Below are 13434 nucleotides of genomic sequence, written 5' to 3'. Positions count from 1 at the left end.
ACAAAGAAGGCCATTATATAATGGTAAAGGGATCAATTCAACAAGAAGAGCTAACTATCCTAAATATATATGCACTCAATACAGGAGCACCAAGATTCATAAAGCAAGTCCTTAGAGACATACAAAGAGACTTAGTCTTCCACACAATAATAATGGGAGATGTTAACACCCCACTGTCAACATTAGGCAGCTCAACGAGACAGAAAGTTAACAAGGATATCCAGGAATTGAACTCAGCTCTGCACCACGCAGACCTAATAGACATCTACAGAACTCTCCACCCCAAATCAACAGAATATACATTCTTCTCAGCACCACATCACACTTATTCCAAAATTGACCACATAGGTGGAAGTAAAGCACTCCTCAGCAAATGAAAAAGAACAGAAATTATAACAAACTGTCTCTCAGACCACAGTGCAATCAAACTAGAACTCAGGATTAAGAAACTCACTCAAAACTGCTCAACTATATGGAAACTGAACAACCTTCTCCTGAATGAGTACTGGGTACATAACGAAATGAAGGCAGAAATAAAGATGTTCTTTGAAACCAATGAGAACAAAGACACAACATACCAGAATCTCTGGGACACATTCAAAGCAGTGTGTAGAGGGAAATTTATAGCACTAAATGCCCACAAGAGAAAGCAGGAAAGATCTAAAATTGACACCCTAACATCACAATTAAAAGAACTAGAGAAGCAAGAGCAAACACATTCAAAAGCCAGCAGAAGGCAAGAAATAACAAAGATCAGAGCAGAAATGAAGGAAATAGAGACAGAAAAAACACTTCAAAAAATCAGTGAATCCAGGAGCTGGTTTTTTGAAAAGATCAACAAAATTGATAGACCACTAGCAAGACTAATAAAGAAGAAAAGAGAGAAGAATCAAATAGATGCAATAAAAAATGATAAAGGGGATACCACCACTGATCCCACAGAAATAAAAACTACCATCAGAAAATACTATAAACACCTCTACACAAATAAACTAGAAAATCTGGAAGAAATGGATAAATTTCTGGACACATACGCCCTTCCAAGACTAAACTAGGAAGAGGTCGAATCTCTGAATAAACCAATAACAGGCTTTGAAATTGAGGCAATAATTAATAGCCTACCAACCAAAAAAAAGCCCAGGACCAGAAGGATTCACAACCGAATTCCACCAGAGGTACAAACAGGAGCTGGTACCATTCCTTCTGAAACTATTCCAGTCAATAGAAAAAGAGGGAATCCTCCCTAACTCATTTTATGAGGCCACCATCATCTTGATACCAAAGCCTGGCAGAGACACAACAAAAAAAGAGAATTTTAGACCAATATCCTTGATGAACATTGATGCAAAAATCCTCAATAAAATACTGGCAAACCGAATCCAGCAGCACATCAAAAAGCTTATGCACCATGATCAAGTGAGCTTCATCCTTGGGATACAAGGCTGGTTCAACATAAGCAAATCAATAAATGTAACCCAGCATATAAACAGAACCAAAGACAAAAACCACATGATTATCTCAATAGATGCAGAAAAGGCCTTCAGCAAAATTCAACAACCTTCATGCTAAAAACTCTCAATAAACTAGGTATTGATGGGACTTATCTCAAAATAATAAGAGCTATTTATGACAAACCAACAGCCAATATCATACTGAATGGGCAAAAACTGGAAGCATTCCCTTTGAAAACTGGCACAAGACAGGGATGCCCTCTCTCATCACTTCTATTCAACATAGTGTTGGAAGATCTGGTCAGAGCAATCAGGCAGGAGAAAGAAATAAAGGGTATTCAATTAGGAAAAGAGGAAGTCAAATTGTCCCTGTTTGCAGATGACATAATTATATATTTAGAAAACCCCCTTATCTCAGCCCAAAATCTCCTCAAGCTGATAAGCAACTTCAGCAAAGTCTCAGGATACAAAATCAATGTGCAAAAATCACAAGCATTCTTATACCCCAATAACAGACAAACAGAGAGCCAAATCATGAGTGAACTCCCATTCACAATTGCTTCAAAGAGAATAAAATACCTCAGAATCCAACTTACAAGGGATGTGAAGGATCTCTTCAAGGAGAACTACAGACCACTGCTCAATGAAATAAAAGAGGACACAAACAAATGGAAGAATATTCCATGCTCCTGGATAGGAAGAATCAGTATCGTGAAAATGGCCATACTGCCCAAGGTAATTTATAGATTCAATGCCATCCCCATCAAGCTACCAATGACTTTCTTCACAGAATTGGAAAAAACTACTTTAAAGTTCATATGGAACCAAAAAAGAGACTGCATTGCCAAGACAATCCTAAGCCAAAAGAACAAAGCTGGAGGCATCATGCTACCTTACTTCAAACTATACTACAAGGCTACAGTAACCAAAACAGCATGGTACTGGTACCAAAACAGAGATATAGACCAATGGAACAGATCAGAGCCCTCAGAAATAATACCACACATCTACAACCATCAGATCTTTGACAAACCTGACAAAAACAAGCAATGGGGAAAGGATTCCCTATTTAATAAATGGTGCTGGGAAAACTGGCTAGCCATATGTAGAAAGTTGAAATTGAATCCCTTCCTTCCACCTTATACAGAAATTAATTCAGGATGGATTAAAGAGTTAAATGTTAGACCTAAAACCATAAAAACCCTAGAAGAAAACCTAGGCAATACCTTTCAGGACATAGGCATAGGCAAGGACTTCATGACTAAAACACCAAAAGTAATGGCAACAAAAATGGGGTGGGAAGCCTCCTAGCCAGAACTCCAGAGTGCAGACTTCACAGGAGGGGGGAAGAACTAAAGCTCTTCTTTCACAGCTGGGAGGCAGATAGCCTCCAGCAAGTTTTCAAAGTGGTCTCCCCCTCTGCCTGGAAACAGACTTGGGGATGTTGGTGGGGGCACTGTGGGAGTGAGTCGGGTCCTTTGGTTTGCATGGGAACTGGGTGAGGCCTGTGACTGCCGGCTTTCTCCCACTTCCCTGACAACCTGCATGACTCCAGGGGCAGCCATAATCCTCCTAGGTACACAACTCCCCCCATCTCCCACAGCAGCCACAGCAAGACCCACCCAAGGAGATCCTGAGTTCAGACATGCCTAGCCCCACCCCCACCTGATGGTCCTTCCCTATCCACCCTGGTATCAGAAGACAAAGGGCATATAATCTCAGTCCCTTTCCATACTACTGCAGAGGATGCTTTCTGGAAAATGCTACCTTCTGGCCGTAGGCCAACCAGCACAAAAATAGAGCATTAGGGCTGGGCACGGTGGCTCACGCTTGTAATCCCAGCACTTGGGAGGCCAAGGCGGGTGGATCACCAGGTCAAGAGATCGAGACCATCTTGGCTAACACGGTGAAACCCCACCTGTACTAAAAATACAAAAAATTAGCTGTGTGTGGTGGCAGGCGCCTGTAGTCCCAGCTACTCAGGAGGCTGAGGCAGGAGAATGGTGTGAACCCGGGAGGCGGAGGTTGCAGTGAGCCAAGATCACACCACTGCACTCAAACCTGGGTGACAGAGTGAGGCTCAGTCTCAAAAACAAACAAACAAATAAATAAATAAATAAAGCATTAAACACCAAAGCTAAGGACCCTCACAGAGTCCATTGCACCTTCCCCCACCACCACCAGAACAGGTGCTGGTATCCACAGCTGAAAGATCCATAGACGGTTCACACCACAGGACTCTGGCAGACAACCTCCAGTACCAGCCTGGAGAAGGGTAGATTCGCTGAGTGGCTAGACCCAGAAGAGAGACAACAAGCACTGCAGTTCAGCTCAAAGGAAGCCACTTCCATAGGAAAAGGGGGAGAGTACTACATCAAGGGAACACCCCGTGGGACAAAAGAATCTGAGCAACAGCCTTCAGCCCTAGATCTTCCCTCTGACAAACCCCGCCCATATGAGAAGGAACCAGAAAACCAACCCTGGTAATATGACAAAACAAGACTCTTAAACACTCCCCCAAAAAAATCACACTAGTTCACCAGCAATGGATCCAAACCAAGATGAAATCCTTGATTTACCTGAAAAAGAATTCAGGAGGTTAGTTATTAAGCTAACCAGGGAGGGACTAGAGAAAGGCGAAGCCAAGTGCAAGGAAATTCAAAAAATGATACAGGAAGTGAAGAGAAAAATATACAAGGAAATAGATAGCTTAAAGAAAAAACAGCTGACCAGATGCAGTGGCTCACTCCTGTAATCCCAGCACTTTGGGAGACTGAGGCGGGTGGATCGCCTGAGGTCAGGAGTTCAAGACCAGCCTGGCCAACGTGGTGAAACCCCGTCTCTACTAAATATACAAAAAAATTAGCCAGGCGTGGTGGCGGGCACCTGTAGTCCCAGCTATTCGGGAGACTGAGGCAGGAGAATCCCTTGAATTCAGGAGGCACAGGTTGCAGTGAGCCAAGATTGTGCCACTGCACTCCAGCCTGGGTGACAGAGCAAGACTGTGTCTAAAAAACAAAAAAAGAAAAAACAGTCAAAAATTCAGGAAACTTTGGACACATTTTTAGAAATGCGAAATGCTCTGGAAAGTCTCAGCAACAGAATTGAACAAGTAGAAGAAAGAAATTCAGAGCTCAAAGACAAAGTCTTTGAATTAACCCAATCCAACAAAGACAAAGGAAACAGAATAAGAAAATGTGAACAAAGCTTCCAAGAAGTCTGGGATTATGTTAAATGACCAAACCTAAGAATAATTGGTGTTCCTGAGGAAGAAGAGAATTCTGAAAGCTTGGAAAACATATTTGGGGGAATAATTGAGGAAAACTTCCCCAGCCTTGCCAGAGAGACCTAGACATGCAAATACAAGAAGCACAAAGAACACATGGGAAATTCACTGCAAAAAGATCTTCACCTAGGCACATTATAATCAGATTATCCAAAGTTAAGACAAAGGAAAGAATCTTAAAAGCTATGAGACAGAAGCACCAGGTAACCTATAAAGGAAAATCTATCAGATTAACAGCAGACTTCTCAGCAGAAACCCTACAAGCTAGAAGGGATTGGGGACCTAACTTCAGTCTCCTCAAACAAAACAATTATCACCCAAGGATTTTGTATCCAGTGAAACTAAGCATCAAATATGAAGGAAAGACATTGTTGTTTTCAGACAAGCCACCACTACAAGAACTGCTAAAAGGAGCTCTAAATCTTGAAACAAATCCTGGAAACACATCAAAACAGAACCTCTTTAAAGCATAAATCACACAGGACCTATAAAACAAAATACAAGTTAAAAAGCAAAAAAACAAAAAAACAAAAAAAAGTAGTCTAAGTACACAGGCAACAAGTAGCACAATGAATGCAACAGTACCTCACATTTCAACACTAACATTGAATGTAAATGACCTAAATGCTCCACTTAAAAGATACAGAACCATAGAATGAATAAGAAGTCATCAAACAACTATCTGCTGCCTTCAGGAAACTCACCTAACACATAAGGACTCATATAAACTTAAAGTAAAGAGGTAGAAAAAGGCATTTCATGTAAATGGACACCAAAATCGAGAAGGGGTAGCTATTCTTATATCAGACAAAACAAACTTTAATGCAACAGCAGTTAAAAGAGACAAAGAGGCACATTATATAATGGTAAAGGGTAAAATATCACAATCCTAAACATATATGCACGTAACACTGCAGCTCCCAAATGTGTAAAATAATTACTAATAGACCTAAGAAATGAGATACACAGCAACACGGGAACAGTGGTGGACTTCAATACTCCATTGACAGCACTAGACAGGACATCAAGACAGAAAGTCAGCAAAGAAACAATGAATTTAAACCAACCTTGGAACAAATTGACTTAATAGATACATACAGAACATTTCACCCAACAACCACAGAATACACATTCTATTCAACAGTGCGTGGAACTTTCTCTCCAAAATAGACCATATGATAGGCCATTAAATTAGCCTCAATAAATTTAAGAAAATTTAAATTATATCAAGCACTCTTTCAGACCACAGTGGAATAAAACTGGAAATCAACTCTAAAAGGAACCTTCAAAACCATGTAAAAACATGGAAATTAAATAACCTGCTCATGAATGAGCATTGGGTCATTGTCAAAAACAAAATCAAGATGGAAACTGAAAAATTCTTTGAACTGAATGACAATAATGACACAATCTATCAAAACCTCTGGAATACAGCAAAGGCAGTTCTAAGAGGAAAGCTCATAGCCCTAAACACCTACATCAAACAGTCTGAAAGAGCATGAACAGACAATCTAAGGTCACACCTCAAGGAACTAGAGAAACAAGAACAAGCCAAACCCAAGCCCAGCAGAAGAAAGGAAATAACCAAGATCAAAGAAGAACTAACGTAAATTGAAACAGAAGAAAAATACAAAAGATATATGAATCAAAAAGCTGGTTCTTTGAAAAGATAAATAAAATTGATAGACCATTACCAAGATTAACCAAGAAAAGAAGAGAGAAAATCCAAATAACCTCACTAACAAATGAAACAGGAGATATTACAACTGACACTACTGAAATACAAAAGATCAGTCAAGATTATTATGAACATCTTTATGCACATAGACTAGAAAACCTAGAAGAGATGGATAAATTCTTGGAAAATTACAACCATGCTAGCTTAAATCAGGAAGAATTAGATACCCTGAACAGACCAATAACAAGAAGCAAAATTGAAATGGTAATTAAGAAATTACCAACAAAAAATAGTTCTGGACCAGACGGATTCACAGCACAACTCTACTAGACATTCAAAGAAGAATTGGGACCAATCCTTTTGACACTATTCCACAGGACAGAGAAGGAAGGAACCTCCCTAATTCATTCTATGAAGCCAGCATCACCCTAATACCAAAACCAGGAAAGGACACAACCAAAAAATAAAACTACAGACCGATATCCCTGATAAACATGGATACTAAAGTCCTTAACAAAATACTAGCTAACTTAATCCAATGACATATCAAAAAGATAATCCACCATGATCAACTGGTCTCATACCAGGGATGCAGCAATGGTTTAACATAAGCAAGTCAATGAATGTGATACACCACATAAAAAGAATCGCTGACGACATGATCATTTACCTTGAAAAACCCTAAGGATTCCTCCAGAAAGCTCCTAGAACTGATAAAAGAATTCAGCAAAGTTTCTGGATACAAGATTAATACACACAAATCAGTAGCTCTTCTATACACCAACAGCAACCAAGTGGAGAATCAGATCAAGAACTCAACCCATTTTACAATAGCTGCAAAATAAATAAATAAATAAATAAATAAATAAATAATACTTAGGAATATACCTAACCAAGGAGGCAAAAGACCTCTACAAGGAAAACTACAAAACACTGCTGAAAGAAATCATAGATGACACAAAGAAATGGAAAAATATCCCATGCTCATGGATGAGTAGAATCAATATTGTGAAAATGACCATACTGCCAAAAGCCATCTACAAATTCAATGCAATCCCCATCAAAATACTACCATCATTTTTCACAGAATTGGAAAAAACAAATCTAAAATTCATATGGAACCAAAAAAGAGCCTGAATAAGCAAAGCAACACTAAGTGAAAAGAACAAATCTGGAGGCATCACTCTACCTGATTTCAAACTATACTATAAGGCTATAGTCACCAAAACAGCATGGTACTGATATAAAAATAGGCACATAGACCAATGGAACAGAATAGAGAGCCCAGAAATAAACCCACATACTTTACAGCCAACTGGTCTTCGACAAAGCAAACAAAAACATAAAGTGGGGAAAGGACACCCTTTTCAACAAATGATGCTGGGATAATTGGCTAGCCACATGTAGAAGAGTGAAACTGGATCCTCATCTCTCAGCTTACATAAAAATCAACTCAAGATGGATTAAGAACTTAAACCTAAGACCTGAAACTATAAAAATTCTAGAAGATAACATTGGAAAACCCTTTCTAGACATTGGCTTAGGCAAGGATTTCATGACCAAGAACCCAAAAGCAAATGCAGTAAAAACAAAGGTAAATAACTGGGACCTAATAAAACTAAAGAGCTTTTGCACTGCAAAAGGAACAGTCAGCACATTAAACAGACAACCCACAGAATGGGAGAAAACCTTCACAACCTATACACTTGACAAAGGACTAATATCCAGAATCTACAATGAACTCAAACAAATGAGTAAGAAAAAAATAAACAATTCCATCAAAAAGTAGGCTAAGGACATGAATAGACAATTTTCAAAAGAAGACATACAAATGGCCAACAAACATATAAAAAAATGGCCAACATCACTAATGATCAGAGAAATGCAAATCAAAACCACAATGTGATACCACCTCATTCCTGCAAGAATGGCCATAAACAAAAAATCAAAAAACAGTAGATGTTGGTGTGGATGCAGTGAACGTGGAACACTTCTGCACTGCTGATGGGAATGTAAACTAGTACAATGTGAACTAGTACAATCACTATGGAAAAGAGTGTCGAGATTCCTTAAAGAGCTAAAAGTAGAACTACCATTTGATCCAGAAATCCCACTACTGGGTATCTGCCCAGAGAAGAAGAACTCATTATTCGAAAAAGATACTTTTACATGCATGTTTATAGCAGCACAATTCACAATTGCAAAATTGTGGAACCAACCCAAATGGCCATCAATCAATGAGTGGATAAAGAAACTGTGATATATATATATTTACATATATATTTATGTATATATATTTACATATATATTTACATATATATTTATATATTTATATATTCATATATATTTATGTATATATTTATATATATATTTATGTATATATTTATATATATTTATGTATATATTTATATATTTATATATATTTATACATATTTATATATAGTTATATATATTTATATATGTAGTTATATATTTATATATAGTTATATATTATATGTAGTTATATATTTATATATAGTTATATATATTATATGTAGTTATATATTTATATATAGTTATATATAGTTATATATATTTATATATGTAGTTATATATTTATATATAGTTATATATTTATATATAGTTATATATATTTATATATAGTTATATATTTATATATATTTATATATAGTTATATATACTTATATATTTATATATATTTATATATAGTTATATATACTTATATATTTATATATATTTTTATATATATTTATAGATATTTATATATATTTATAGATATTTATATATATTTATATATATTCATATATATTTATAGATATTTATAGATATTTATATATATTCATATATATTTATATATTTTTATATATATTTATATTTTTATATATATTTTCATATATTTATATATATTTATATTTTTTATATATTTATATTTTTTTATATATTTTTATATTTTTATATATATTTATATTTATATATATAATGGAATTCTACACAGCCATAAAAAGGAATGAATTAACAGCATTTCCAGTGACCTCAATGAGATTCGAGACTATTATTCTAAGTGAAGTAACTCAGGAATGGAAAACCAAATATTGTATGTTCTCACTGATATGTGGGACCCAAGCTATGAGGACGCAAAGGCATTAGAATGATATAATGGACTTTGAGGACTTGCGAGGAAGAGTGGGACAGGGGTGAGGGATAGAAGACTACAAATATGGTCGAGTGTATAATGCTTGGGTAATGGGTGCACCAAAATCTCACAAATCACCACTAAAAAACTTACTCATGCAACCAAATACCACCTGTACCCCGATAACTTATGGGGAAAAAAAGAAAGAAAATGAATATATTAACTCAAGGAAAAAAAAAAAAGATAACTTCAATAGCCCTAGCCTTTGACTCTTTCTGTACATAATATCTGACAGGATTGATGGTTACACCTCTGTAATCTATAACGAGATCTACTCTTGAACCCAAACTTTGATGAAATTTTGCTGTAATATAAGTTAATAGCACACGCAGAATCTCCATCACGTGATATACAAGCTGTGGACTGAAACACTGGTTTGGAGCCACGTAGAAACCCTCTGTAAAACACTCCCAGTTTGCAATCCTCAGTAAGACTGAACAAAATGAACTTTAACTGTTTGAAAGCCTGATTTTTTCTTTAGTTCACAGTCGGGAGGGTGGAAGGACTTGGAATACAGGAACTTTTATTGAAATAGAACATACATTCAAAAAAATGCATAGAAGTGTATACAGCTGGATATGTTTTTAGATAGTGAACATAACTGTGTAACCACTGCCCAGGTCAAGATGTAGAACATGGATGCCACCTCAGAAACTTCCCATTTACCCTCTCTTGGTCATGACTCCTCAAAGGTAACCATTGTTCTGACTTTATCACATGGATTAGTATTGCTGTTTTTGAACTTCATGTAAGTGCAATCACATAGTATGTACTTAGGTGTGTCATTTTTTTTTTTTTTTTGCTCAGCATTATGTTTGTGAGAGTCATCTACAAATTGTATGTAGTAGTAGTCCATCCCTTTTCATTGCTGTATAGTATTCCATTGTGGAAATATACAACAAGGTATTTGGGTATTCAGTCCAGTTTTGGGCCATTACAAATAATGCCAAAATTAGCACTTTGTACAAGTCATTCAAATGAAGTGGACCCTAAACTACTAAAGCCTCTTTCAACTCAGAACTAATTTCTAACCATAGCTTTATTGTATTTGGTAACTGGATAGGCCCTCTGCTAATTTTTTTTCATAGTTTCCAGCTAGGTGAAAAAGTTTTGCAGAATAAGAACTGTCTCTATAAAAAATAAAACAAAAACTCAAAGAAAATGTTTACAAAGATGACTATGATGACAGCCATTTCTGGCTGTAGGAATTACTAGATGTTCAGAGAAAGTGTTTCAGTATAGATCTAAAAATTATGCATAAAAATTTTTGTTTAATCCTCTAAAGTAATCAATGAACTGTTGGGGAAAGAAGTAAGATATGTACCCTAGATAATAAGAAACTAATAATCCTGAAAGTTAAGGCATTATCAGCTAATGCCAGATTGCCATCCATATAGGACACACCTCCTCATTGTCAGGAGGTAGTGACAGGGGGTATATTCGTTATCCCAGATGCTCATGTGTTGGGGAGAACAGACAAAAACATGAAACCAAGAGGATGGACTGGAAAACCACATGACTCCAGAATCCCAGAAAGGTTGCACTGTCAGAGGCTTGACCTGAAAAATGGTGGTGAGTGAGGGCAGGAAGGAGGGTTCTAGAGAAAACAATGGAGAAACTTACTTATCGTCTTTAGATCTAAATAAAAAATAAAAATGAGAGGTGGGAATCCTTGGAGAACACCTAACCACAAGTTTGTTACCACATGGGTTGGGGCCATGGGGCCCATGAGTGGGGCTACTTTCACTCTCCAATAAATCTAAGTCAAATATTTTGTTTAAAATATTCCCAGGTGTGATGGAAGCATTCTGAAACTGGAATGAAGTAATGCACAACTGCACAACCCTGTAAATTTACTACAACACAGACTATACACTTAAAATGGGTACATTATAGCATATAAATTATACTTCAGTAAAACAGAGTAAGGGAGAGAGCATGCCTGTCATACTCCTCATCCTAATCATATATCCATCAAAAGTTTTTTTCTATAACTGTATAAGCAAAAAATGCCCTTCACAAATAGTATTTCCACTGATCACAGAGAGAGTCAGAAAGGAAGAGAAATTCCTGATGAGAAAAGCAGAATGAAAATGAAAATAGGAGAAAATGTATCTGGGCCCGTAAGTCTCTGGCTGTAAGTAACCTTGGCACAACAAGCCAGGTCAAATCTACATAAATGAGCGGTAGCTCATTCTATGATTATTCGGGGAAAAAAAATTTGTTAGAGGTGATAATGACCATGGGATAAATAGAAGAGCTAGAACAAACATAAAACAACACATCCTTTTGTCTTTTCGGCGAGAGATGGAATGAGGAGTGTCGGGCTTCATGCCCAGTTTTTCTGAAAAATGTAGTAAACAGGGAAATTCAGTCATGTGCCCAGTCCTATCACTGTCTTCCTTGAGTCTTGGCTTTCTGAAACTTTTGCATTTCTTTGATATATAGTTACTTTCCCCAACAAAGTGACAGGGCACATGTCCCCTTTCTCCTTCAACTCTTGGATTTATTATCAGTATATATTATTCATCCTACTCTTTCACATGTTCGTTTACTACTTCTGTTCCAGCCTAACACTGCTCTCTTCCTGTCATTGAACAAATAAGTCTACCTTTACACTAATCATGTACTTCTCTGAGGATTTCACAATCTCCTTCTGCCAAATAATGCATTTTGGTTAAACATATATATTTGTGAAAGTATCATCTGCTGACTGTACTTACTCTACTGTTTTACCAAGTAATCCCCAAAGACAACATGTTCTTTAAACGAGTCTTTTAAAAGTAGGCATTTTTTTCATCTTTTTTTGTTTTTAATATAACAAAATATTGCACGCCATTTATAAAAAGTCAAACAATACAGAAATATATATCATAATGGAGGCGACTCTCCTTGCCCCTTACTCAATTCTGTGCCCCTCCCGAGGTAACTACTGCCAACGGTTTGGTGTGTAGCCTTCCAGATCCATTCTTCTGTGCATTTCCATCTGTTTTACACACATGTGAACACACATGTGCATGCACAATGCACAGTAATCATCAATTTAATTTCAGTGGAATAATTCTGTACTTTTTTTTCACTGACCACAGCCTGGAGATTTCTCCCTGCCACTAAACATATTTCTAACTTCATCCTTTTTTTCAGCTTCAGAGAATTCTATTACATGACTATATCGTGATTAATGGAATAGCTGTGCATTCAAGTAGCTTCTCATTTTTTGCTATCACAATCTTCAATAAACATGGGTCAATTTTTTTTTTTTTTTTTTTTTTTTTTTTTGAGACAGAGTCTCACTCTGTCACCCAGGCTGGAGTGCGTGATCTCGGCTCAATGCAACCTCTGCCTACCGGGTTCAAGCGATTCTCCTGCCTCAGCCTCTTGAGTAGCTGAGACTACAGGTGCGTGCCACCACACCCAGCTAATTTTTTGTATTTTTAATAGAGATGGAGTTCCACCATGTTAGCCAGGATGGTCTCGATCTCCTGACCTCATTATCCACCCACTTCGGCCTCCCAGAGTGCTGGAAGTGTCAATATTCTTATGTGATAGATTCCTAGATGTGAAATAGCAGTCAAAAGTTATGATAGCTACTGCCCAATTACTGTCCATAAAAGACTCAAAGACAAATATCCCCACATTGTTTGAGAATGTCTGTGTTCCCACACCCTTGCCAATCCTGAATTCTTTTTTTTTTTTTTCTTTTTTCCCAAGATGGAGTCTTGCTCTGTCACCCAGGCTAGAGTGCAATGGCGCGATCTCTGCTCACCGCAACCTCCACCTCCCGGGTTCAAGCAATTCTCCCTGCCTCAGACTAGTGAGTAGCTGG

The sequence above is a fragment of the Pan paniscus genome, chromosome 7 (assembly GCF_029289425.2).
Source record: "Pan paniscus chromosome 7, NHGRI_mPanPan1-v2.0_pri, whole genome shotgun sequence".
Taxonomy (NCBI): Eukaryota; Metazoa; Chordata; class Mammalia; order Primates; family Hominidae; genus Pan; species Pan paniscus.
Note: the sequence above shows the minus strand (reverse complement) of the source record.